At 36.0% G+C, this 26,580-nt stretch overlaps 1 long non-coding RNA gene across 1 annotated transcript; it reads left to right on the top strand.

Annotated features, from left to right (window-relative positions):
• LOC137636941 (uncharacterized) lies at positions 1–22,996 on the top strand. The gene is made up of 4 exons (XR_011043307.1): positions 1–405; positions 2,867–3,094; positions 5,604–5,678; positions 22,711–22,996. It is a non-coding gene; the product is annotated as an uncharacterized lncRNA (long non-coding RNA).
• Positions 22,997–26,580: the final 3,584 nt, after the last annotated feature.

The raw sequence follows: 26,580 nt of genomic DNA, 5'->3' as shown, positions 1-26,580 counted from the left end.
TGGAGGTCAATTAACTCCCGTTGTTTGACGGGAGGCTGGGTGAGGTACGATTTCGGTGGGCACTCTTTGCATATCATAATCAGTTTCATACTTGATCCTTATTATGTATTTATCTTTTTTGCAGATATTGTAATAGACTGCCAACTGAAATGAAGGACCTAAAGGGAACAATTGAATTTAAGAAGAAACTAAGGACATTACTTTTCACAAGATCATATGATTTGGAAGATGCTACAATCAAAGAATTGTATAAAGTTATAATGAAAATGTTTCGTTTGATGATTAATATGGACCCAAAGAGAAGTAGTTCACTCGACTTCAGTGGAGGGTTGGATCTAAACCCTAAACAAGTAAGAGTAGGGTTCCCCTGCAGTATAGGACCTGAAAAGCGTCCCTAAAAGTAAGGTAAATAAAGAGGGTATTACTGAGACTTTGAAATTAACTATTTTTTTTGTAATTATCAAACCCAGTCTTTAATGATGGTCCCCCAGGAGACACAAGTTTGCATCTCATTTATTAATACATCTTGTATTCTGTGAATCTAAATATCCTTTTGTGTCTCCTGGCTGGTGACGTCTGCATGTGGAAACCTGGCGGTGGTACATATTAAAGGATTTCGACTCCTTTAATGTAACGCAAGCATGTGGCATCAGTACTGACTGGTTGCGTAGATTTCAATACTTGATATTTCAGTCATTTAATCTTTTTTTAGTTTATCGTGTCTGTTAAATGTATTGGTAATAACTTTTCAGATGTTAATAGAAAAGGTTTCATCATTTGACTGGTAAGAAAAAAATTTGAGATTGAATAATAACTATTTTTATAGGAATAATAATGGTACTGAGTTATTACCGAGTCTATTTTCACTGTGGTATTCTCTCTCTCTCTCTCTCTCTCTCTCTCTCTCTCTCTCTCTCTCTCTCTCTCTCTCTCTCTCTCTCTCTCTCGTTGGACGATTTGCCATACTGCTGTCTTTTCTGCCTCCTTTCTTCCACCCTGTTGCCCGACCTCTCTTAATACACTATGTAGTAGAACGTATGTATATTCCCTTGGCAGTGTATGACCCCTATCCCCTGGAGCTAATGATCTCAATTGATAAATGCAGTCTTTAGAGGGGCAGGATAACAAGTCTAGCCGTATTCATTTGCTGAGCTGAGCAAGAACTCTTTAATTTCCTGTTTGATTCAGGGATCCCTCCAAGTGTTCCTATGATATTTTCTTATTGTTGACAATTCTTCTTCACTTTAGAGGTTACTGCACTCTAATTGTTCTGTGGTTGCTTTCCTCTTGGTAAGGGTAGAAGAGACACTTTAGCTGTGGTAAGCAGCTCTTCTAGGAGGAGAAGGAGAAGGTAGTGCCATAGCCTCAATACCATGGTCTTCCACTGTCTTTGGATAGAGTTCTCTTGCTTGAGGGTACACTCGGGCACACTATTCTATCTTATTTCTTTTCCTCTTGTTTTGTTAAGTTTTTCATGGTTTATGTAGAAGATATTTATTTTAATGTTACTCTTAAAATATTTTGTTGTAATTTCTTTTTTTTTCCTTTCCTCACAGGGTTATTTTCCCTGTTGGGCACCTTGGGCTTATAACATCCTGCTTTTCCAACTAGGGTTGTATCTTAGCAAGTAATAATAATATTAAGTTTACATCTTCAGTGAGATTTTAACCCTAATGTACAAGATTGAACTTAAGGTATGTGCATATCAGTGTTTTCTTAATTGCTCATCGAATCTTCTAGAGTTTTTATGATTGCAATTGCTTGCAAGACAAAGAAAGGCATTGCTTGATAGGATTTAGGGAGTGCTGCTGCATATATAACAAGGTCTTTGAACTGTTTATTTATATCAGAGTTTAATGTGCTGCTGATGAAGTCATGTTTTGTGTTTTAATGTGTTCAGGTGTGCAAAGGGTTTCCCTGATCAGGGCTTTTAGGGAGATGTGGTCTGCCAGCACAGAGCATCATTAACTAAACTTGTTAGTTTTGCAAGTAGAGACGTTGTAAGATCAGCTTAAGTATACTGAAGTCCTTAAATATAAACTATTCTTTGTTATTAGTTCCAACAGACTTGCCCCCTCAATCACAAATATTAAGGTCAGTACTACACAATATTTTAGATGTTTTATTCCAGCTATGACTATATAGTGGAAAGACAGTTGAATCTTTGTAACTTCAGATGTTTTTATGTTCAACAGGCTGACACAACTCTCTTTTTATAGTTGATATATACCAGATCTATCAGTCACTACTTTTCATATAGTTTATTTCCATATTTCCTTTCCTCACTGGGCTATTTTCCCTGTTGGAACTTTTGGGCTTATAGCATCCTGCTTTTCCAACTAGAGTTGTATCTTAGTAACGATAATAACAATAATCTATAATGCAATGTTTTATGTCAAGGGAAACATGCCAGTCTGCATTAATGACTTGTTTCCAATGGTGAAGTGTTGTGTATATCTGGTGAGCTATAAAGTCTGGGAATCAGGGTGAGACACCCCATCAGTTTTTCCTACCCAGGTTGTAACTTATCTAATCAGAACACCAGTTTAGCAACGAGACAAATCAGGCAGCAGTGTGTCATGGCTGTGAAAGCTGGCTATCAACACACTGCCAGGGCAGGCACTACAGAAAATAGGAGGAGAGATTCTCTCCTCCTCATTCCTGGGTTGACAAGGAGGGGAGGTTTTAGTTGTGGTAGCCTATGAACTGTATAATAATAATAATAATAATAATAATAATAATAATAATAATAATAATAATAATAATAATAATAGTGTCCAACACAAAAGTGATTATTGGCTATTGCCTTGAAATTGAATTTTATGCCTGAAAAGAAAAGACTGCTAATCTGTTTTCCCTTTTCCAGATCTGATGGAGTGAGGTCGCCAACCAGCTGTTAAGTGCAAGTGCACTTCAACTATATCACAGTTCCCACTTCCCTTCTCTCATCTGCCTGTCCAACTTACCTTGGGTTTGCTCCCTGTTGCACGTGAGTTCTGATTGGCCTCCTAGGACCCTGGCTAAAGTAAAGCTACTCACAGGTCTGGTAGCTGCCTGGTCCTCGTATACACCGACTTCCCTGTCGTTATAACAAGTAAGGTTGATTTTCCTTTTGGGTCATCTGATCATGCTTTGATTTCATTAGTGGTAAAGACAGAACAACCTGTCCCTAATGTATATTTTAATGTAAGATTTATATAAAATCTCAGACTGGAATGATATATAAGTGATTTTTTCTAACATGAATTGGTCACAATTGTATGGTAGTGTTGAGCCTATTTGGGCTATTTTCCCTGTCTGAATCCTCAAGCTTATAGCTTTCCCAACTAGGATTGTAGCTTAGCAAGTAATAATAGTAATCTAGTCAACATAATCGGTAAGCGTAGCACTTTAGATGCGTTAAGGTACCGAGTGAAGGACAAACCATGTTTTAATGATGATTGTTGACGTGGTCATTTGGAGAGGCAGGAGGCATATCATCTTTGGCAGGGTAATAGATCAGATTTGACTTTGAATAACTATACTCGGGTAAGAACTGTTGTTCAGAGTTTATGCTTCAACTGAAAAGGGATGCAATTTAACTAGAAAAGACGCCCTTTCTGGTACAACACAGGAGCATATGTGGTGGTCTACCCTTAAATCTGCACTCTTTGGTGTAGACAACAATTCCTCCTTTACTTAAACTAACTGGCTCAGTCACGCATTGTCCAAAGCAAAAGATAACACTTTTGGCTGATGTGTTTGACAGTAAACAGAGTAATGAAAAACTTGGTCTTCCGCATTCCTGTTTTCCTAAGGCTGAACTAACTAACTTTAGCTCTTTGATCTTGTGAAATTAAAGCTCTCTTAAATTACCTTGATGCTTATGGAGGTGTAGACCCAAATGGTATTTTTCCTTTGCTTTTTATAAAGACTAGATTTAATCCAAAGTTAATTGTTATTTCCCACAAGTTAGGATAAGGTTCTTTTAGCACTTGTTGAAGATTGGTAATGTTACTCTATTATGTAAATGTATTTGCGGTAGCTCTAGTCAAGCTGTGATTACCGCCCATTTTCCATCGCCCCCATTTTATCTAAAGTTTTTGAACGACTTTTGGCAAATTGTCTAGATATGACTGCTGAGATTGATCATCTGTTCCCTAGTCCTGAAATTAGGCTTTAAGAGGCCTTGGAGCATGTGATGCCCTTCTTATAAATCTCCAATGCTGTACAGAAATCCCTTGATTGTGATAAGAGAGTTCGTATGATTGGCATCAATTTTAGTGCTGCCTTAAACCTTGTTAATCATGAGGCACTTCTTTTCAAACTAAAAACAGTTGGGAGTGGGGTGTCTTTATTTACCATTATTATTGAATTCTTAAGTAATATATTGCAAAGAGTTGTTGTTGATGGGCACCATATTGATTAAAGGAATATATCCGGTGTTTCTCAGGGAAGTGTTCTTGGCCCATTACTTCTCGTACTCAATACAAATGTGGTTTCGCCTAGAACTCAAGTTTGTTGCAAGTATAGATTTTTTGCTTCAATATAATCTCCTGAATGTAGATCTTGGGTTGCTGAATCTCTAGATAGAGAACTAGGTACAATTAGTATATGGTGCAAATTATGGGGCATGAAGTTAAACCCCAACAAAACTCTAGGTTTGATTGTAAGTAGGTCGAAGACTGTCACCTCAACATCCAGATTTCTGCATTGATAATGTTTCTTTAACTAAATACGACTCTTTGAATTTTGGGTGTGATACTTGTAGCAAATTTACTTTTGAGAAACATTTTCAATCTGTTTTTCAATTGAACAATTAATAGCATATTGAGAAAGTCTTAAAATTTTTTATAATTTATTCTGAAGAAGTGTTTTAATTCTTTCATTTTACCTTGTTTCGAATATTGTTCTCCTGTCTGGTCTTTAGCTGCTGATTCTCATCTTAATTTATTGTACAAAAACTGGCGGTTTATTGAATTTCTTATTCTTGATTTAGATATTAATCTCTGGCACAGTCATTCAGCTAGTTCTTTATGCATAATGCATAACATTTTTCATAACTCTGACCAATCTTTGCATCCAGATCTTCCTGGACAGTACCCTGCTGCTCGTAATACTAGATATTATGTAGTCAATTCTAACAGTCTTGCCTTCTCCATGAATAATCTCAATAATACACGGTATTCTAGAAGTTTTATTCCTGCTGTGAACCAGATTGTGGAATGATATTCTTAATCAGGTAGTTGAATGGGTGGAACCTGAATAGTTCATTTATGAAATATCTATTTTAATGTTGTTACTGTTCTTAAAATATCAATTTCTTTTCTTTTCCTCACTGAGCTATTTTTCCATGTTGGAGCCCTTGGACATAAAGCACATTGCTTTTACAACAAGGGTTGTATCTTAGCTATCAATAATAATAATAATAATAATAATAATAATAATAATAATAATAATAATAATAATAATGATAATAATAATAATAATAATAATAATAATAATAATAATAATAATAATAATAATAATAATAATAACAACAACAATGTTGTGTTGTATGTGCAATGTCTAAAATGTAATTCAGCTAAAAGTATGAGAATACTAATATATTTATTTTCTTTCAGAATTATATACCTGTGTTCCAAGTTTTCAAGAAGATACGTTAACAGTACTGGAGAGATTCTCTTCACTAATTACAGGTAAGGTGTTCATATGGAAATGTGACTGTTTTATTTCAGGTACTATTGACTCTTAGAGTATCATAAAATACATTAACACAAACCAAAATTGTGAAATTCATTCTAATTATTAAAGTCTTCCTTCACCTAATGAGTTATCCTAAACATTTGCTTCTTTCCTTTTTAATCGCAAAAGTCCTCTGATAATTATGACTAAGCCCTTCGTCATGACAGCCATACAGATCCTACTAAGAAATTGTGAAATATTAATTTTTTTCATACATTGTCTCAACTTGAACTTGCCCATATGTCCATGTCTGTCATGCACAATTATACATATTGTGATTGCACCATTCACATAAAATATGTATACATATACTTCTTTATCCATACACCAGCAAAATAATACTACCCCACAAAGAACTAGCAAATCTCCTAATTTCGCCTAGCGTACCATTGCCATGTATAAAAATGCCAACCTATTTTGGATTCCAAAACTAACAATATTTTTGTATCTTTCATCATTCCTTGCATGGGCATCATTTTCATACTTGTGATCTTTCACTACTCCAAACACATCTTCCTATTATAACCTTTCATTTGCCTATCTCATTTTCTGTTTGTTTTTCTTTTTTCTTAAGAATCGAAAAACTCGCGCGCGCACTGGTAGGAACAATTGCAAGAACTTCATCCATACCACATATTCCTTTATAGTCTCATCCCCAAACTTCTTCCATGCTGAAGTGTCCAGTCTGTATCTCATTTTTCACCATATGTGCTGCTTCAAACGCATTTTTCTATGCCTTACGCCGGTTTTTATTCTTCTCACATTTATACTTCTGTCTTGAAGATCATGCACTATTGTCACTGAATACTTGCATATGGTTACACACAGTCATAAACTCACTAAAGTCTCACTCATTATTCTGTCTTCTCTCAATGAATTAATATACAAACTTTCCTATATGATCTGCCACTATTACTATACATTTATATTACTTTATAGTATGATTACCGCCACTAATAATAGTTCATTTATATTTTTCCCTTATGACAATCAACTCGCGTATTAATATCCTCTCTAGCTATTGTAAGCAGCTCTAAAAGGAGAAAGACACTCCAAAATCAAACCATTGTTCTCTAGTCTTGGGTAGTGCCATAGCCTCTGTACTGTGGACTTCCACTGTCTTTGGTTAAGAGTTCTCTTGCTTGAGGGTACAATCGGGCACACTACTCTATCAAATTTCTCTTCCTCTTATTTTGTTAAGTTTTGTAGTTTATGTAGGAAATATTTATGTTAATGTTGTTACTGTTCTTAGAATATTTTCATTTTTCCTTGTTTCCTATCCTCACTGGGCTATTTTCCCTGTTGGGTCCCCTGGGCTTATAACATCCTGCTTTTCCAGCTAGGGTAGTAGCTTAGCAAGTAATAGTAATGACAATAATAATAATAATAATAATAATAATAATAATAATAATAATAATAATAATAGTAATAATAATAATAATAATAATAATAATAATAATAATAATAATAATAATAATAATAGTAATAATAATAATAATAATAATAATAATAATAATAATAATAATAATAATAACAACACATTATGCAAATAATCCTCTCCTGGAAAAGTGACCCCATTGACCATTTTTCCAAAATAGATTCATTCTCCTATCTGTACTCCATCCTTTATACCTCAGTTCACCACATACAAAACCATTTAAATTTGCTTTTTCTTTCACAATCCTTTCCCTGACCAATCTCATTGTAATCCAAACAGGCAACCAATGACCATCTACCTGTAACACCCGTCTTTTCTGTACATCATCTGTCCTTCCAACTCTCTGATTTACACTTCTATTTTTACTTGCCCAAGCATAAAAGATTCTTTTGCTCTGGTAAGCAGCTCTTCAATGACACTCCAAAATCAAACCATTGTTCTCTAGTCTTAGGTAGTGCCACAGCCTCTGTAACATGGCATTTCACTGTATTGGGTTAAGAGTTCTCTTGCTTGAGGGTACACTCAGGAACACACTTCTTATTTCTCTTCCTCTTGCTCTGTTAGTTTTTGTAGTTTATATAGGGAATATTTATTTTAATGTTTCTGTTTTTTAAATATCTTGTTTTTCCTTGTTTACTTTCCTCACTGGGCTATTTTCCCAGTTGGAGCCCCTGGGCTTAAAGCATCCAGCTTTTCCAACTAGGGTTTTAGCTTAGCAAGTACAGTAATAACTCTTTTCTTCCAGGGACCTTGGTTGGCACGAGTGTGTTAGTATCCTATTTCCTTTAATCTTTCAGGTTCTGAAAGATCTTTTCTTTTTAAATGCTGATTCGCTCTCTCTCTCTCTCTCTCTCTCTCTCTCTCTCTCTCTCTCTCTCTCTCTCTCTCTCTCTCTCGCTCTCTCTCTCGCTCTCTCTCTCGCTCTCTCTCTCTCTCGCTCTCTCTCTCTCTCTCTCTCTCTCTCTCTCTCTCTCTCTCTCTCTCTCTCTCTCTCTCTCTCGCTCTCTCTCTCTCTCTCTCTCGCTCTCTCTCTCTCACTGTGCTCTGCATATTACCAGGGGAGCAAGAGGGCGTTGAATGGATACCTTGTGCGGGCAAAGTTTTGTCATTTTTCGTAATCTAGTGTGCTTATCGAATGCATTTTGCTTGGTCAAGCTTCTGGGAATTTCGTAGAGACTTTGACATGGGGATAGTTTTGAGCCAGTTTTGCAGCAATAGAAAATTAGGGATATCATTGTTTTTCAAGAGATTACTTTGTCTAATCATGACAGTTTAAACTGTTGTTGTAATGTTAATGTAAGATAGACGAAATATATGTTTTTAGTATCCAATACATTAAATTTCAGCATCTACGGTACTTGCCAAAGACTATATTATCAGGTGTATATAGAGTCGGTTTTCGAAAATATTGTTGTAATATTTCTGTTATATGTACTATTGTACATAAAATGTACTAGTACATCCTGTTACATAATTTGTACATCCTTTCGAAGGACATATTTAAAGTATCAATTTGACTTACTATATAAGACTTTGTTGTTCTCTTAATAACAGGAAAATGAAGAGGAAATATGCACATTTGTGTCGTAAAGCAATCAAAAGATTTGAGTTTTGTAGAAATTTTTATAATTTGCTTCAACAACCCACAAAAGAATTTTTTTATACTATTAGTAAGAACTTTTAAATTGCATTTTATTGTCGGTTTCTTACGAATTTCTTAAATATAAAAAAGTCAATGTTTGTTATTAGCAAGAATCAGCTTCGTCTGTATATAGCCCTTGAACAAGTTGGTGCCTTTCTTTGACAGTGACAGCCAAGAAAAGGAACATTTTTATTCTTGCTGCAGACGCAAATCTCCGCACGCTGATTTTTTCACGTACACCTCAAACTTATTCCCAGATTAGCTGTGATACTGGAGTCAGTGTTGCAGAGATTTTTTTTTTGAAGAGAACAGCCATATGATGTGCAATTAACCATTTTAGGTTTGCTTTATGTGAGGACTTACTTATGATTGTTGCAATAGCTGAATTTTGAGTATGTTGTAGAAGAGCATCTTCTGCTTGTGGAAGGCTTTAATAGTCTGGATTTAGCTATTAGTGTTTTGTCTCTACAATTCAACCAATGATAGTTCAGTGCCGCCTGATGCATGAACTACTAAGGACAGGCAACATTGCAACAGTTCGGCACTGATAATCTGCAACTGCATATCTTTAGAAAATAATATCAGGGGATTAAAAAGCATCTGCCCTAGACATTGCCACAACTTCTTTTTGCCAAGTCAGTAGAACGATATCTTCATCTTTATTTGGAAATGCATAAAAGAAGGGTAACAAGTTGTATTTGTCCTTATCTAATTAAATGAATGTATCATGGCTACGGATAAATGTCTCAAGATCTATTAAAACTCTTAAATTGGTCAAGGAAGTTATTGCTCTGTAACATTACCAGAATGATAACATCTATGCCATTGGAAGGAATGACAATACGATTTGCACCTAATTCTTCAGCACTGTAAATTGTATTGAGGATGGTTCGGTTGCCAGCTTCCCCGCGAGTTGGTCCATGTGTGGTGATGTCTCTCATTCCCTTTTCTTCAAAAAATAAACATTATTTTTTACTTCTTTATACTGGCTTGATACAGGTCGAGATGAACTGGACAACATGAAATCCCTGAAGGTAGGCACTGAAAGGTGATTCTGGATATTATATAACTCCAGTAATCCTGATTTTATTTTGCCTAGTCTTTTCAATTGCACTTAGACTGGGAAGTTGATCATATATAGTAGAGCAGAATTGAATGTTTGATGTTTATTGGGACATCTTGAAGAAGGGTGTATCTGTAGCCCTGTTTTACATCTGAATTTTTGGTTTGGGTGAAAGGACCACTTGTCGGTTGCATACATGGCATCGACAATGACAGAAGTGTTGATTGTCACCTTGGGTAATGTATCTAGACATTTTGCGTGTCTTCCAATATTACTTTCAATTTGTTTACTTTTCTCATTCTGCCCTCAAAGTCAAATAAGGAGGGTGGAATTTCAGTACACTCATGTTCTTCAGCAGTTACCACCTGAGAAACACTCTGAAGCAGATATGTTTCTGAAAACTACTTAACTTTTTCTTTCTTAAAAGTCTTTCTCACAATTGTTTACCTTCACTTTCAAGGAGGCAAGTATTTAAGCTTTTCCTCCAATAAATTTGACTTGATTCAAATCACTATGAGATTCTTTGGAAACGCATACTCTATATGATATGCAAACCAATCTTTCTACTGTAAGCTCTTGGAAATAGGTTGACCATTTCTGTGATGGTCACTTGAAGATAACCCTGTGCTGTCTGCTACTCCTTGTGACGATGACCGATCCAAATTCATGATTTTTGGGTGGTGTCTCAATACTAGTGTTCATATGAATATATTTTCAGCAAACATAGGTTTTGTGGAAAGCCATTTCATTTGGGTTTTTAGTGTCAACGTGATCCCACAAGTATACATGGCTTTGGTTCACTAAAGTGTTGTATGTCTCTTCAAGAACCATTCAGTCTTGCCTGTCCTTAGTAATTTGTGTATCAGATGGCACTGAATAATCTTTGATGTAGTTGCAGGTGTAAATCAGGACTGTTGCTCAGTCTTCCACCAGCAGAGAATGTTCTTCTAAAATATATTAAATGTTTTGCTATTGCAACGACCATGATAAAGTCCTCATACTTGACTACCACAAAGGTTATTGACAAAATCAAATGGCTAATCTCCGCAAAAAAAATAAAAACGCTGACTCCAGTTTACATGAGAAAAATGTAACTCCGAGTAAAGGGGATGTGCAAAAATCGATGTGTTGGAAATTATCTGCAGCAAGAATGTTTCTTTTCTTGGCTATTACAATCAAGGAGAAGCACCATCTTGCTCAAGGGTAATCTACTTGATCGTTGATACTGACAAATATTAATAAGCACTGACTTTTTTTATATCTTAAAAATCCATAAGGAAAATGCTAGGAAATACAATTTAACAGTTCTTACTAATTATATCGATATTTTCTGCTATAAAGCTAAATATTAAGATTTCTATAAAATGCAAATCTATTTCCATGACTGTGTAATATTTTATTTTCATTATTATGTTAGGATAATGAGGTCATATATGAAATATCAAATTTGCAATGATATGCCTTCCTAGCAATTATGTCACTATTTTTTGTGTGGTGAATCTCTCTGAAAATCAATGCTGGAAACATCCCTCTATTGTCATATGACACAGTATGGTGACATTTCCTTTTTATTGTCATGTTATTAACAGTACAATAAAGTCTTGTATATCAAATAAATGCTCTGAAAAAGTACTTTCAAGTATGATGCACTAGGAAATATTCAGTATGATAAAATAAAACAAATAATATTGAACTAATAAATTTGTGAAACTGAATTACATCCACCTGTTAATGTGGTATATTGCAAGTACCGTGAAGTATATTCTTCCAGATTTCATTTAGTATTACCATAACAGCTTCAAATGTCATGAATACACATTGTAATTTCATGGAAGACAATGACCACCTAATTTTGTACCATAAAAACTAACAAGATTGTTTGCTGAACAGAAACTTATGAAATGTGCTTCATTTTCATTCGCCAAGACCCTCGACACCCATCACATTCTCTATCCCTTGATTATTCCTTCCAACTTTAGCATTGAAGTCGCCAATCACAATTTTCATATCTCTTGGATCTCATCTATTAAACTCTGCAGTCCTTCATAGTATTCATCTTTTCCTTTCTTCAGGGGAATCATTCATTGGGTTATAGCAAACTGTAATACTCCTATTACACTGCTTTGATTTGAACTTTGCTGGTAACAATCTACTATTTACAGCTCTCCACTCGGTTAATGGCTTTTCTGCTGTTGGTGTCATCAATAGGAATAGATGATGATGATGATGATTAAAACTGACAAAAATTAGTTTAAGGGTCACCTTGAAACTACCTCTGCATACAAGTCCTTCTAAATTCCTGTAAACCTGGCTAAGCAAAGGGCATTCTATAGGAACCCTAGTTTATGAAGAATGACACCAAACTTTAACAACACTACATGGGATCTGTGCTCCCTAGGTATATGTGTATGGTTTTAGGTTCCATGTTTTTACTACGTTCGCATTCTTTATCTTAACATCCAAAACCTGACCTTCTACCATCACAGGGTCATCCACTTTCAGGTATATGTTTACTTTTACTTTTGAAAGTTTTAGGTTGCATGTTTTTACTACGTTCGCATTCTTTATCTTAATATTCAAAACCTGACCTTCTACCCTCCCAGGGTCATCCACTTACATCTTCCCCAAATGGCTCCTTTCAATAGGTTTTGGTTTGAAATCCCTTACTTTGATTAGTGATACCAAGGTGATACCATCTATTAATATTTGTACATCGTCTTAAGCTGACTGTCCACACATTTGGTGCAGCATTACCTAGACGGCCACTGCCATAGTTATACTTTTAGCTTTCTATTCAGTCAGCACTAGTATTGCTCTATACATTTACATTGATTATCCATCAACTATTCAGTATCCATTTCTGTTTCTGCCTATTCTTATATAATTTTCTTTTAATGGTGGCATAAGTCTTTTTATAGTTTGTCATCTGTTTTGATTTTGTTACTATTTTGAAAATATTTTGTTAATTTTTTCTCATCGTTTATTTCCTTATTTCCTTTCCTCACTGGGCTATTTTTCCCTGTTGGAGCCCTTGGGCTTATATCATCTTACTTTTCCAACAAGGAAAAGTAATAATAAAAATAATAATGATAATAATAATAATTCTCAGAATATTCTCTTGTTTTACACAACTAGCTACTTTTATAAATCTATTTTCAAGTCTATATTCCAGGCAATAACAACTCATTTGAACATAATTACATTTTCATCCTTTCTCCAGAACACACACAGTATACACCACAGCTTAAACTCATATTCACTTTCCTCTAATACTTCCCTATTCTTAGGTATAGTGCCAACATCCCTTCTTCCTAAGCAGAAATATTTGCCTGTCCAGTTCTAAGCATTAATATACTTGAAGTTTTCTCTAAGTATACTTCTTATTAAACTGAAATATGTCCCTATTCATTTCAGGGCATTACTACACTTCAACATTTTCTCTGAATAGACCATTCTACCAATATATCTATCTGACATAATTCGAGGAAATCTTTGCAACTGTATCTATCAAAACAACATTTCACAATTTATTTGAACTAGTGCAGTCATTCTAACATTTCCTTTCAATGATTGCAGGAATAAAATCCATTTCTTTTACTCGACATTCTCTTCCTTACATTCTCATATACAGCCATCTTGCTCTTCTATCATAAGATCCCATCAACAACCCCATTATAATGAACACAATTCAAGGACCAAACATACACAACTTGCTCACTTTCTTTCAGACTGTTAACAACGATACGCAGCAGGGTTTAACAATCGATAATTCACACACAACTGAACTATGTTCTTACACAGCCAATAACAATCTCTTGAAAAGTTTATATACTGCAGCATATATCTATATCTATCTATCTATCTATTGCAGTACCAATTTCCTCGATTCAATTGCACTTCTGTAATTGCAACAGCAAACTAGTCACACGTGAAATCTCTTGTCTCTTCAGCCCACTCTCAAACAATAACATACTGTACCCCTTCCATCAAAATTCTTGAAATAAATCTGTCCTTTTGGCATAAACACAGATCTAAAGTGTCTACCAACTTTTCTATCCATCATTATCAAATAATCAGCTCTTAAGACCAACTGATATAGCAAGGTAACCCTCATCATAATGCTGACTGTTCTTATTGCTATGAGGCCAATCTGTTGAACGTCTCCATTCTTTTGAGTTTTCAATTATCTCCTGTTGTGTATTATTATTATTATTATTATTATTATTATTATTATTATTATTATTATTATTATTATTATTATTATTATTATTATTATTATTATTATTATTATTATTATTGTTGTTGTTGTTGTTGTTATTACTACTTGCTAAGCTACAACCCTAGTTGGAAAAGCAGGATGCTATAAGCCCAGGGGGGCCCAACAGGAAAAATAGCCCAGTGAGGAGAGAAAAAAGGGAAAATAAAATATTTTAGGAGTAACATTAAGATAAATATCTCCTATAAAAAGTTTAACAAAAAAAGGAGGAAGAAAAATAAGATAGCCTAGTGTTCTCGAGTGTACCCTTTTTACCCTCAAGCAAGAGAACTTTGACCCAGGACAGTGGAAGACCATGGGACAGAGGCAATGCACTACCCTATACTAGAGCACAATGGTTTGATTTTGGAGTGTCCTCATGGAAGAGCTGCTTGCCATAGCTAAAGAGTCTCTTCTACCCCTAACAAGAGGAAATTCTATTTAGTTCATTCATCTTGCCCATTACTGATCCTGGTAACCTTTCTGAAAGGTTTTCCTGTTCACGTCCTGGTGTCCCAGATTAAGGTTGATATATTGAGAACACCCGTATTGCCTTATCTCAAAGATCATTTAAACATTTAGTAGTCTCTTATTTTTTCACAATTACAACAAAAATAATTAACATCTAAAAGAACTGCATCATATGCTTTTACTCATTTTATGATCCATAGCATCTCCTGAATTCGTTTCTACTCACAGCATCCTTTAAGCAGCTCTCCTATCTTCTATTTGATATCCTTCCTTTCCAGTCATCATAGGATCTGTTTTGCTTATGTTTAGCACATTCATCTCTACATTTTTCTCCTCCACTTCAACATTTCTATGTTTCTCCGTCCATTATTGAGATAAACTGTAAATGATATAGGGTTTATCCTTGAAAGGAATCTAAGATTTTTCTGATATACTTCTCAAACACCTACCACTGTCTTCACCCTAGATATATCTTAAGTAGTCTGTCAATCTAATTCCTACAAATAGTGGTATTGTGTGTCTTTGCAAATACCTACCACTGTCTTGAGGGTACACTCGGGCACACTATTCTATCTAATTTCTCTTCCTCTTGTTTTGTTAAAAGTTTTATAGTTTATATAGGAAATACTTGGTGTTGTTGCTGTTCTTTAGAATATTTTTTCATTGTTTCTTTTCCTCACTGGGTCATTTTCCTGGTTGGAGCCCCTGGGCTTAGAGCATCCTGTTTTCCCAACCAACTAGGGTTGTAGCTCAGCAAGTAATGATAATAGTAATAATAAACAAAGGACTCTAGCCATCTAATTGCTTGCCTTACTACTTTAATAAGTGTCTTCTCGAGGTATCATTCCAGTGTCTAACTCATTATCATGACTGTCTTTGTTGCATTACCTTTAATATATGGGGACCCTGATCAAGCACTATCTACACTATCCAACGTTGTTAATCAAACTGTGTATAACTCAAACACGAACATATTTTATGCCCTTGTAAATGAATCTATTACCTCTGTCTGTATTTCACACTGGACCACATAAACAGGGTAATGTTTCTCCCATGTGATATCAAACAAGACCTTACTTTGTCTCATTTTGTTTCCCATTTTAGACTATTTTGTATGATTTTCATCTGGAATTTTTCATTTCTAATTTTCTTTTTATATTGCATTCTAAATTCAGTTACATTTCATCCAGGAAACTTTTTAAACATTATAGAAGCTGTTTGACCAAAGATCTGGCAGTTATTTAAGTCTTATGGAAGCGTTCTAAACGTTACAGATGAATTCTGAACAAAGAACTGGCAGTAATTCTTCTATTTCCACATTCATGTTTCTACACATTTTCCTTCATTCTTTTATTGAATCTCACAGAAAATTCTTGGTCCCAAAATAGAAACTTACAAATACTAACTGGTTGACATTTTTCTTGTTTGTCCATTCTTTTGCATGAATTATTCGTTCTCCAATAAAAACACTTTTTTAATCACATTTATCCATAATAGTCTTAATATCTACTTTCATTTTATTTCAACTATAATCAATTGAGCATCCTAGCAATAACTTTACTCCTTCAAAAGTATTCATTTTATGGGACAACTATTCTACAGTAATACTCTGGCTGTCATCTCTATATACGTAAGCTATTTGGATATTTTCTCTCTACAATTACATGTCCTTACCTCCCTCAACAGCAAATGACACAGGGCTGATAATTGGTAGACATCGGCATTTTTCTCAAATAGTTTCATTTTTTAAATCTTATGAGATTAAAGTAACGATATCCAAATAGAATCTTTCTGGTGACCTGCGTTCCTAATTCTCACCACCTGCTTGCCTTAGTCCTTTGTCCCTTCTCATTTCTACATTATTATTATTATTATTATTATTATTATTATTATTATTATTATTATTATTATTATTATTATTATTATTATTTAGAGGAGGAGTGGAAGTTAGTAAAAGAAAATTTTGTTGGAATTGCAAGTGATGTGTATGGCAAGAAGTTTGTTGGAATTGCAAGTGATGTGTAGGAAAAAGTTTGTTGGAGGCAGCATGAGGAAGGGCAGTGAATGGTAGAATGAAGGAGTGAAGGTAAAAGTGGAAGAGAAAAAGAGGGCTTTTGAAGAATGGCTGCAGAGTAATAGTATAGAGAAGTATGAAAAATATAGAGAGAAAAAGGTGGAAGTAAAGCGCAAGGTACGTGAGGCAAAGAGGGCAGCTGACCTGAGGTGGGGTCAGGGATTGAGTCATTCCTATGAAGAGAATAAGAAGTAGTTTTAGAAAGAAGTGAAGGGTGTAAGGAAGGCTGGTTCAAGAATTGAAGAGACAGTGAAAGATGGAAATGGAAGGTTGTTAAAAGGAGAGGAGGCAAGGAAAGGGTGGGCGGAATATTTTGAAAATTTACTGAATGTTGAGGATAATAGAGAGGCAGATATTATTGCTGTTGCAGGTGTTGAGGTGCCAGTGATGGGAGATGAGAATGAGAGAGAGAGATTACAAGAGAGGAAGTGAGGAGAGCACTAGATGAAACGAGAGTAGGAAAAGCGTCTGGTATGGATGGTGTGAGAGCTGAGATGTTGAAGGAAGGGGGTGTGACTGTACTTGAATGGTTGGTGAGATTGTTTGTGTGTTTTGTATTGTCAATGGTACCAGTAGATTGGGTTTGTGCGTGTATTGTACCACTATATAAGGGTAAGGGAGATGTGCATGAGTGTTGTAATTCAAAGGTTATTAGTTTGTTGAGTGTGGTGGGAAAAGCGTATGGTAGAGTACTGATTAATAGGATTAAGGGTAAAACAGAGAATTCAATCTTAGAAGTACAGGGTGGTTTTAAAAGAGGTAGGGGTTGTATGAATCTGATTTTTACAGTTGGGCAGATATGCGAGAAATATTTAGCAAAAGGTAAGGTGTATGTTGCGTTTATGGATCTGGAGAAAGCATATGATAGAGTTGATAGGGAAGCAATGTGGAATGTGATGAGGTTATATGGAGTTAGTGGAAGGTTGTTGCAAGCAGTGAAAAGTTTCTACAAAGGTAGTAAAGCATGTGTTAGGATAGGAAATGAAGTGAGTGATTGGTTTCCGGTAAGAGAGGGGCTGAGAAAGGGATGTGTGATGTCGCCGTGGTTGTTTAACTTGTATGTTGATGGAGTGGTGAGAGAGGTGAATGCTCGAGTGCTTGGGCGAGAATTGAAACTGGAAGACGAGAATGACCAGGAATGGGAGGTAAATCAGTTGTGGTTTGCGAATGATACTGTACTGGTTGCAGACGAGGAAGAGAAGCTTGGCCGATTAGTGACCGAATTTGGAAGGGTGTGTGAGAGAAGGAAATTGAGAGTTAATGTGGGTAAGAGTAAGGTTATAAGATGTACGAGAAGGGAAGGTGGTGCGAGGTTGAATGTCATGTTGAATGGAGAGTTACTTGAGGAGGTGGATCAGTTTAAGTACTTGTTGTCTGTTGTTGCAGCAAATGGTGGAGTGGAAGCAGATGTACGTCAGAGAGTGAATGAAGGATGCAAAGTGTTGGGGCCAGTTAGGGGAGTAGTAAAAATAGAGGGTTGGAAAAGCAGGATGTGATAAGCCCAGGGGCCCTAACAGGGAAAATAGCCCAGTGAGGAGAGGAAACAGGGAAAAATAAAATACTTTAAGAACAGTAACAACAATAAAATAAATATTTCTAGTATAAATTATAAAACTTTTAACAAAACAAAACAAGAGAAAGAGAATTTTGATAGAATATAGTGCCCGAGTGTATCCTCAAGTAAGAGTTACTTGACCCAATATATGGTGTTTCAGACTTTATTTTTTCTTTACCAACACTCAACCAGTCCTTGTAAATTATTTTCTGAACTTTCTTTCCTACTTCAAACATTAGACATTGAAACACTTACTCTCATTTATTCACGTGTATTCACATTATGTTCAATGTCCACTTCCTTTCTCCCTAAAGTGAAATATGTCTGTCCAGTTCTTTGACCACATGACACATTCTCTAGCTAAGGTAGCCCCAGGAAATTTCTGCACCAGTACCTTTCATGAAACTATTTTACAATCTATTTGTTACAAGTGCAGTAATTCTGCCATCTCTTTCTTGCAATGCTTATAGGAATAAATCCATTTTTTACCATCCAAATGTACTTCACATCACCGTTTTCTTCATGTGTAGTATCTCACACTTGCAGCCTATCTCAATATTGGTACTATGGCAATTATTATTATTATTATTATTATTATTATTATTATTATTATTATTATTATTATTATTATTATTATTATTATTATTATTATTATCAATTGCTAAGCTACAACCCTAGTTGGAAAAGAAGGATGCTATAAACCCTTGTGGGCCCAACAGAGAAAATAGCTCAGTGAGGAAAGGAAACAAGGGATAATAAAATCTTTCAAGAACAGTAACAACATTAAAATAAATATTTTCTATATAAACTATAAAAAAATAACAAAAGAGGAAAAGAAATTAAATAGTATGCCAGAGTATACCCTCAAGCAAGAGAACTCTTTTGAGATAAAAGGTTATTAACCCAGTTCTTGATAAACTTCTAGTATTTTTCTCATACTTTCGAAACACCTACCATTGTCTGCACTTTAAATATGTATAAGGGAGTCTGTCCATCTAATTGCTCGACATGCTAATTTAATAAGTATGTTAACTCATTATCAGGGCTGCCTTTTTTTGCATTACTTTCAAAATATAGGGACTTTTATCAAGCACTATATACTCTATCCAGCATTGTTAATTAAATGGTATATAACTCATACACAAATATTTTCTATTCTCTTGCAAATTTCAGTGTTAGCTCGGTCTCTATCGTACACTAAACCACATAAATAACATACTCTCTCTCTCTCTCTCTCTCTCTCTCTCTCTCTCTCTCTCTCTCTCTCTCTCATGTGATATTATACAAGACCTTACATTGTCTCCTTTCATTTTGGAATCAACTTGACATTCATCTATAATGTTACTTGACACTTTTCTCTCTTTTCTATATTGCACTCCAAATTCAGTAACATTTTTTTTCCATTTCCTTATATTTCCACAATCATATTTTACACTTTCTCATTCACTGTTTCCTTTAATCTGACAGAAGATTCTTGGTCTCACTCAAGAACTTCCAAATACTAAATGGTTGACACTTATTTCTGTCTCTTCCATCCTTTCACATGAATTATTGGTTCTCCTATACATGGTCTTTTTATCAAATTCATCTGAAATAGTCTTGATGTCTGCTTTCCTTTATTTAAACCTTTTAGCCATGGTAAGTAGCTCTTCTAGAAAAAAAGACACTCCAAAATCAAACCATTGTACCCTAGTCTTGGGTAGGGCCATAGCCTCTGTACTATGATCTTCCACTGTCTTGGGTCAGAGTTCTCTTGTTTGAGGGTACAATCGGACACACAATTCTATCTAATTTCTTTTCCACTGTTTTGTTAAATTGTTATAGTTTATATAGGAAATATCTATTTTACTGTTGTTACTGTTTTTAAAATTTGATTTTTCCTTGTTTCCTTTCCTCACTGGGCTATTTTCCCTGTTGGGGCCCCTGGGCTTATAGCATCCTACTTTTCCAACTAGGGTTATAGCTGGGCAAGTGATAATAATAATAATAATAATAATAATAATAATAATAATAATAATAATAATAATAATAATAATAATAATAATAAGCCAGAAAACCTAAAATCAATCAATACACTTTCAAATATCAACTTGTGACCTCCCTCAACAGCACGTGACCCAGAGCCTATGACTAATAGACTCCAACATTTTCCCCCCAACTAATTCTTGCTATATCTGGCCATATACTGAAGCAAGCTTGTTAAAGTCTAGCTTCTCAATGCCTATCTATCTGTTACCTTGGCACGTTGTCCTTTCCCTTATGTTGTATGCTCTATTAGTGTTATTTTTGTACTTTTCCTTTTAGTTTATTATAAACAAATTTCCTTTACATTTCCCTAGAGCTACAAGGACTAGAGTCAAATAAGCATTATACATTACAATACCGAGTTTTATTCAATGAACTATCTACTTGCACTCATTAACCTTGCACAAATCAACTTAATACAGACAGTACGACCAAGTATATAAATAACTCCTATGGAATGCTATGCCAGACATTCCTTTCAGTCTTGCTTCATTTTCCATTCTAATCACTACTTGAATTTCCTTTAAGATATGTTTTCATACACTTCCTAGCTTAATAACCCCCCCCCCTTCTCTCTCTCTCTCTCTCTCTCTCTCTCTCTCTCTCTCTCTCTCTCTCTCTCTCAGGAGAATCTGACTCCTTATTTTATTTCCTTTTTTTGTCATTCCATTCTTCCACATCAATCATAACACTCTTATTCTTCACATTCTTCTGCAATTTTCCCTATGTCTGCATTCATCACTCATGAACCAAATTCAGTTTCTTATTTTCCCACCAGTGATTGATCCTTATCACCTTTACATACTGCATTCATCAAGTATTTAATCACAGAGGGAGTTCTATCTCTGCCTGTTCTCTTCAATCAAGGAACTGACTTCATTTAGTTCTCTTTTTTAAATCACTTTCTTGCAAGGAACTTTACCATTCTGACCAGAGTTACTCTTAAAACATACGTTCCTTCAGACTCAAGTTTCTCACATGACCAACATTCAACCTTTCCCTTTTCAATCACAACCATTCTGACCAGAGTTACTCTTAAAACATACGTTCCTTCAGACTCTTAAGTTTCTCACATGACCAACATTCAACTTTTCCCTTTTCAATCACAACCATTCTGACCAAAGTTACTTTGAAACAGATGTTCCTTCAAACTCAAGTTTCTCACATGACCAATATTCAACATTTCGCTTTTCTATCACCTGTTTGCAGAGGTCGATCTCCTACACATATATTAAAACTCTAATTCACCTTTCCTCCATTCTTCTCTATTCACAGCATCATCCAATTAGCGTTCTTCCTTCGTTTCATTTCCAGATAACTTCAACATTACTTCGTCCATTTTTGTAGTAAATAAAAACAATAATAATATTCTTAAATCCTTCTGAAACATTTACCACCGATTTCACCCTAAATATAAGTACACTCTTATTTTTCTTCCTCTTGTTATGTTAGATTTTTTTAATAGTTTATACGAGATATTTGTTTTAATGTTAGTGTTCTTAAGATATTTTATTTTTGTCTTGTTTCCTTTCGTCACTGGGCTATTTTCTGTGCTGGAGCCCTTGGGCTTATAGCATCCTGCTAGGGTTGTTGCTTAGCAAGTAATGACAATAATAATAATAATAATAGAAGGGGTCTGTTTCTTCTCAGAGTAGGGTTCTAGTTGTTAATGATAAAGACTGCTTTCATTACATTGTTTTTAGGATATAGGGACCCGAATTTATTTGTTTGAAAATTAGATTAAATATAATATGAACGCTTTACTAAATATCAGTATATTTCCCCAGTCTGTATTGTACACTAAACCACTTAAATACATATACTATATCTCACTTGTGATACTATACAAGACCTTACGTTTTCCATTATAGACTGTAGTTAATATTCATATAGAATTTTTAATTGGCAATTTATATTCCATTCCAAATGCAATAAAACTGTTACTACTTCCAGAACCATATTTTGCACATCGTCGTTGTCACACCATAAACTTTTTTTTTTCACATGAATCATGGAATTTTCTATACATTCTATTCATCACATTCATTTTTCGTTATTTAAAGCATAAACAATTAAACAAGTATAAATTTAATCTACGTAACGTAATTTTATTCCTATACTGCACAATGAACTAAAATTTATCAGTTTCACTTGGCTAATAATTATGGATCTTTTTATATGCCTGTATAACTTTTCCAGTCCATTGGCTAATTTTCATATATGATTCTCACTTTGTAAGTTTCTTTTATATATGTATTGATAACTTTTCCAGTTTCCTTTGGCGAATTCCATTTTCTATGTTCCCCATCTTCTATGTTTCAAGTATATGCACAACTATAACTTTTCCAGGCCACTTGGCCAATTCCCATTTTTTCCCCCATATTCTACGCATAAGTATTCCAGCCCAACGGGCATATAGGTAATTCCCATTTTGTATGGTTCAAGTATATGTAAATTTTTCAGAAACGGTCGGAATCCTGGTGGTTCCAGCAGCAGATCGGGGTATACCTGGAATTCATCGCCTCTCTTCCGGGCGGTACTGGAAGAACCTGGAACCAGCACCAGTGAGGGGGGACCCTGGTCGGTCATTCGTCCCTGGTACTAAAGGTCTGCAAACCTATCTTTAAAAATTTATTTACAAAATAGCTAAAGGCAACTCAAGAGGCTAAATTGACAACTCATTGAACTCTTAAACACCATTTTCTATGCTGTATCTGTGAGAAACCTTCAAATAAAATAAACCTGTGAATCAGTACTTATATTCTTTGAATACATCCCTTTTTTATGGTTTTGAAATGAAACTTGTTTTTGCATTTTTCTTTTATTTTTCACTTTTCTTTTATTTTTCACATTTGAAAAAAGACTTGAACATAAGAATACAAAGTTGACTGGCAAACTTGAACATTGGAATACAGAGTTTACAGGAAAAATTGAATAAAGGCAAAATTGCAAAATTGAATAAAGCCAAAATATTTTATGGCCATAAGAATACAAAGTTGGCTGGCAAACTTGAACATTGGAATACAAAGTTTACAGGCAAAATTGAATAAAGCCAAAATATTTTATGGCCAAAAACTGAATAAATCCAAAAGATTTAGAGCAAAAAGTTATTCAAGGCAACATTCAAACACGGAAATACAAAGTTGACAAGCAAAAAAAAAAATATGACTTAAAAGCAGGACTTGAACAATGAAATACACAAAAGTTGACAGGCCATTTTTATACATAATGGAAAACTTCACTCCAGAAAACTGCTCCAAACTTCACTCCAGAAAACTGCTCCAGAAAACTGCCTAAGAACAAAAAAAAAAAAAAAAAAAAAAAAAAATTAAAATTCATAATTCTTATATATTCAAAATGTTTACGAAGAAATATGACTTAAAAGCAGGACTTGAACAATGAAATACACAAAAGTTGACAGGCCATTTTTATACATAATGGAAAACTTCACTCCAGAAAACTGCTCCAGAAAACTGCCTAAGAACAAAAAAAAAAAAAAAAAAAAAAAAATTAAAATTCATAATTCTTATATATTCAAAATGTTTACGAAGAGTGTCCAGAAACTGCGTTATATAAGCCCTGGATTACCGGCTGACTTTTTTTTATATGGGGGGGGAGGGCGGCGCTCCTCTTGATGGTCACAGGACTGCCACTCTCCTCTCTTGATGGCTCACGGGACTGGCGCTCTCCTCTTGTGGGCTCACAGGACTGGGGCTCACAGGACTGCCACTCTCTCCTCTTGATGGCTCACAGGACTGGCACTCTCCTCTTGATGGCTCACAGGACTGGCACTCTCCTCTTGATGGCTCACAGGACTGGCGCTCTCCTCTTGATGGCTCATAGGACTGGCGCTCTCCTCTTGATGGCTCACAGGACTGGGGCTCACAGGACTGCCACTCTCTCCTCTTGATGGCTCACAAGACTGGCGCTCTCCTCTTGATGGCTCACAGGACTGGCGCTCTCCTCTTGATGGCTCACAGGACTGGCGCTCTCCTCTTGATGGCTCACAGGACTGGCGCTCTCCTCTTGATGGCTCACAGGACTGGCGCTCTCCTCTTGATGGCTCACAGGACTGGCGCTCTCCTCTTGATGGCTCACAGGACTGGCGCTCTCCTCTTGATGGCTCACAAGACTGGCGCTCTCCTCTTGTGGGCTCACAGAACTGGTGCTCTCCTCTTGATGGCTCACAGAACTGGTGCTCTCCTCTTGTGGGCTCACAGAACTGGTGCTCTCCTCTTGTGGGCTCACAGAACTGGCGCTCTCCTCTTGATGGCTCACAGGACTGGCGCTCTCCTCTTGATGGCTCACAGGACTGGCGCTCTCCTCTTGATGGCTCACAGGACTGGCGCTCTCCTCTTGATGGCTCACAGGACTGGCGCTCTCCTCTTGATGGCTCACAGGACTGGCGCTCTCCTCTTGATGGCTCACAGGACTGGCGCTCTCCTCTTGATGGCTCACAGAACTGGCGCTCTCCTCTTGTGGGCTCACAGAACTGGTGCTCTCCTCTTGTGGGCTCACAGAACTGGTGCTCTCCTCTTGATGGCTCACAGAACTGGTGCTCTCCTCTTGATGGCTCACAGGACTGGCGCTCTCCTCTTGATGGCTCACAGAACTGGCGCTCTCCTCTTGATGGCTCACAGGACTGGCGCTCTCCTCTTGATGGCTCACAGGACTGGCGCTCTCCTCTTGATGGCTCACAGAACTGGCGCTCTCCTCTTGTGGGCTCACAGAACTGGTGCTCTCCTCTTGTGGGCTCACAGAACTGGTGCTCTCCTCTTGATGGCTCACAGAACTGGTGCTCTCCTCTTGATGGCTCACAGGACTGGCGCTCTCCTCTTGTGGGCTCACAGAACTGGCGCTCTCCTCTTGATGGCTCACAGAACTGGCGCTCTCCTCTTGATGGCTCACAGGACTGGCGCTCTCCTCTTGTGGGCTCACAGAACTGGCGCTCTCCTCTTGATGGCTCACAGAACTGGCGCTCTCCTCTTGTGGGCTCACAGAACTGGTGCTCTCCTCTTGTGGGCTCACAGAACTGGCGCTCTCCTCTTGATGGCTCACAGGACTGGCGCTCTCCTCTTGATGCCTCACAGGACTGGCGCTCTCCTCTTGATGCCTCACAGGACTGGCGCGCACTCTGCTATCGAAGCTCATTCCTGTTAATGATAAAATCTGAATTAGTACTGTCGTATATTTCATGTGTAACATGTTTTACATGGAAGAATTCCTGACATGAAATGTGACGAGACAGGAAAAAAACATCCCTTCTTTCTCCATTGAATTAACTGACACGTCATGACCATAGCTACGAAATATGAAATGAAAGACTTTGATATGAGTTCCACCCATGTCCAAATTGGTGATATCAACGCACTCTAACGTCCGTCCATGTCACTCATTAGGACTTTGGTACTAACCAATCAAGTCATCATTTTCCTTTTCGTGGCTAGAATTATTTACTTATACAATGTATACGAAATAAAACTAAGCAAAGATTTTAACGCTAACTCTCAGACAATATACCATGATCAGTTAGGTAACTTCTGAGTTACGATTCAATTATTTCACTAAAATAAACCCTGATCAGTATGTCAAATTCTGAGAGCTTTGAGTCTATTATTTCCCTAAAATAAACCCTGATTAGCATGTCAAATTCTGAGAGCTTTGAGTCAATTATTTCCCTAAAATTAAACCCTGATCAGTATGTCAAATTCTGAGAGCTTTGAGTCAATTATTTCCCTAAAATAAACCCTGATCAGTATGTCAAATTCTGAGAGCTTCGAGTCAATTATTTCCCTAAAATAAACCCTGATCAGTATGTCAAATTCTGAGAGTTTTGAGCCAATTATTTCCCTAAAATAAACCCTGATCAGTATGTCAAATTCCGAGAGCTTTGAGCCAATTATTTCCCTAAAATAAACCCTGATCAGTATGTCAAATTCTGAGAGCTTTGAGCCAATTATTTCCCTAAAATTAAACCCTGATCAGTATGTCAAATTCTGAGAGCTTTGAGTCAATTATTTCCCTAAAATTAAACCCTGATCAGTATGTCAAATTCTGAGAGCTTTGAGTCTATTATTTCCCTAAAATAAACCCTGATTAGCATGTCAAATTCTGAGAGCTTTGAGTCAATTATTTCCCTAAAATTAAACCCTGATCAGTATGTCAAATTCTGAGAGCTTTGAGTCAATTATTTCCCTAAAATAAACCCTAATCAGTATGTCAAATTCTGAGAGCTTCGAGTCTATTATTTCCCTAAAATAAACCCTGATCAGTATGTCAAATTCTGAGAGCTTTGAGTCAATTATTTCCCTAAAATAAACCCTGATCAGTATG

Source organism: Palaemon carinicauda, unplaced genomic scaffold (genome assembly GCF_036898095.1).
Source record: "Palaemon carinicauda isolate YSFRI2023 unplaced genomic scaffold, ASM3689809v2 scaffold461, whole genome shotgun sequence".
Classification (NCBI taxonomy): Eukaryota; Metazoa; Arthropoda; class Malacostraca; order Decapoda; family Palaemonidae; genus Palaemon; species Palaemon carinicauda.
The sequence above is the reverse complement of the archived record's forward strand: the minus strand, read 5'-3'. Positions and strand labels throughout refer to the sequence as shown.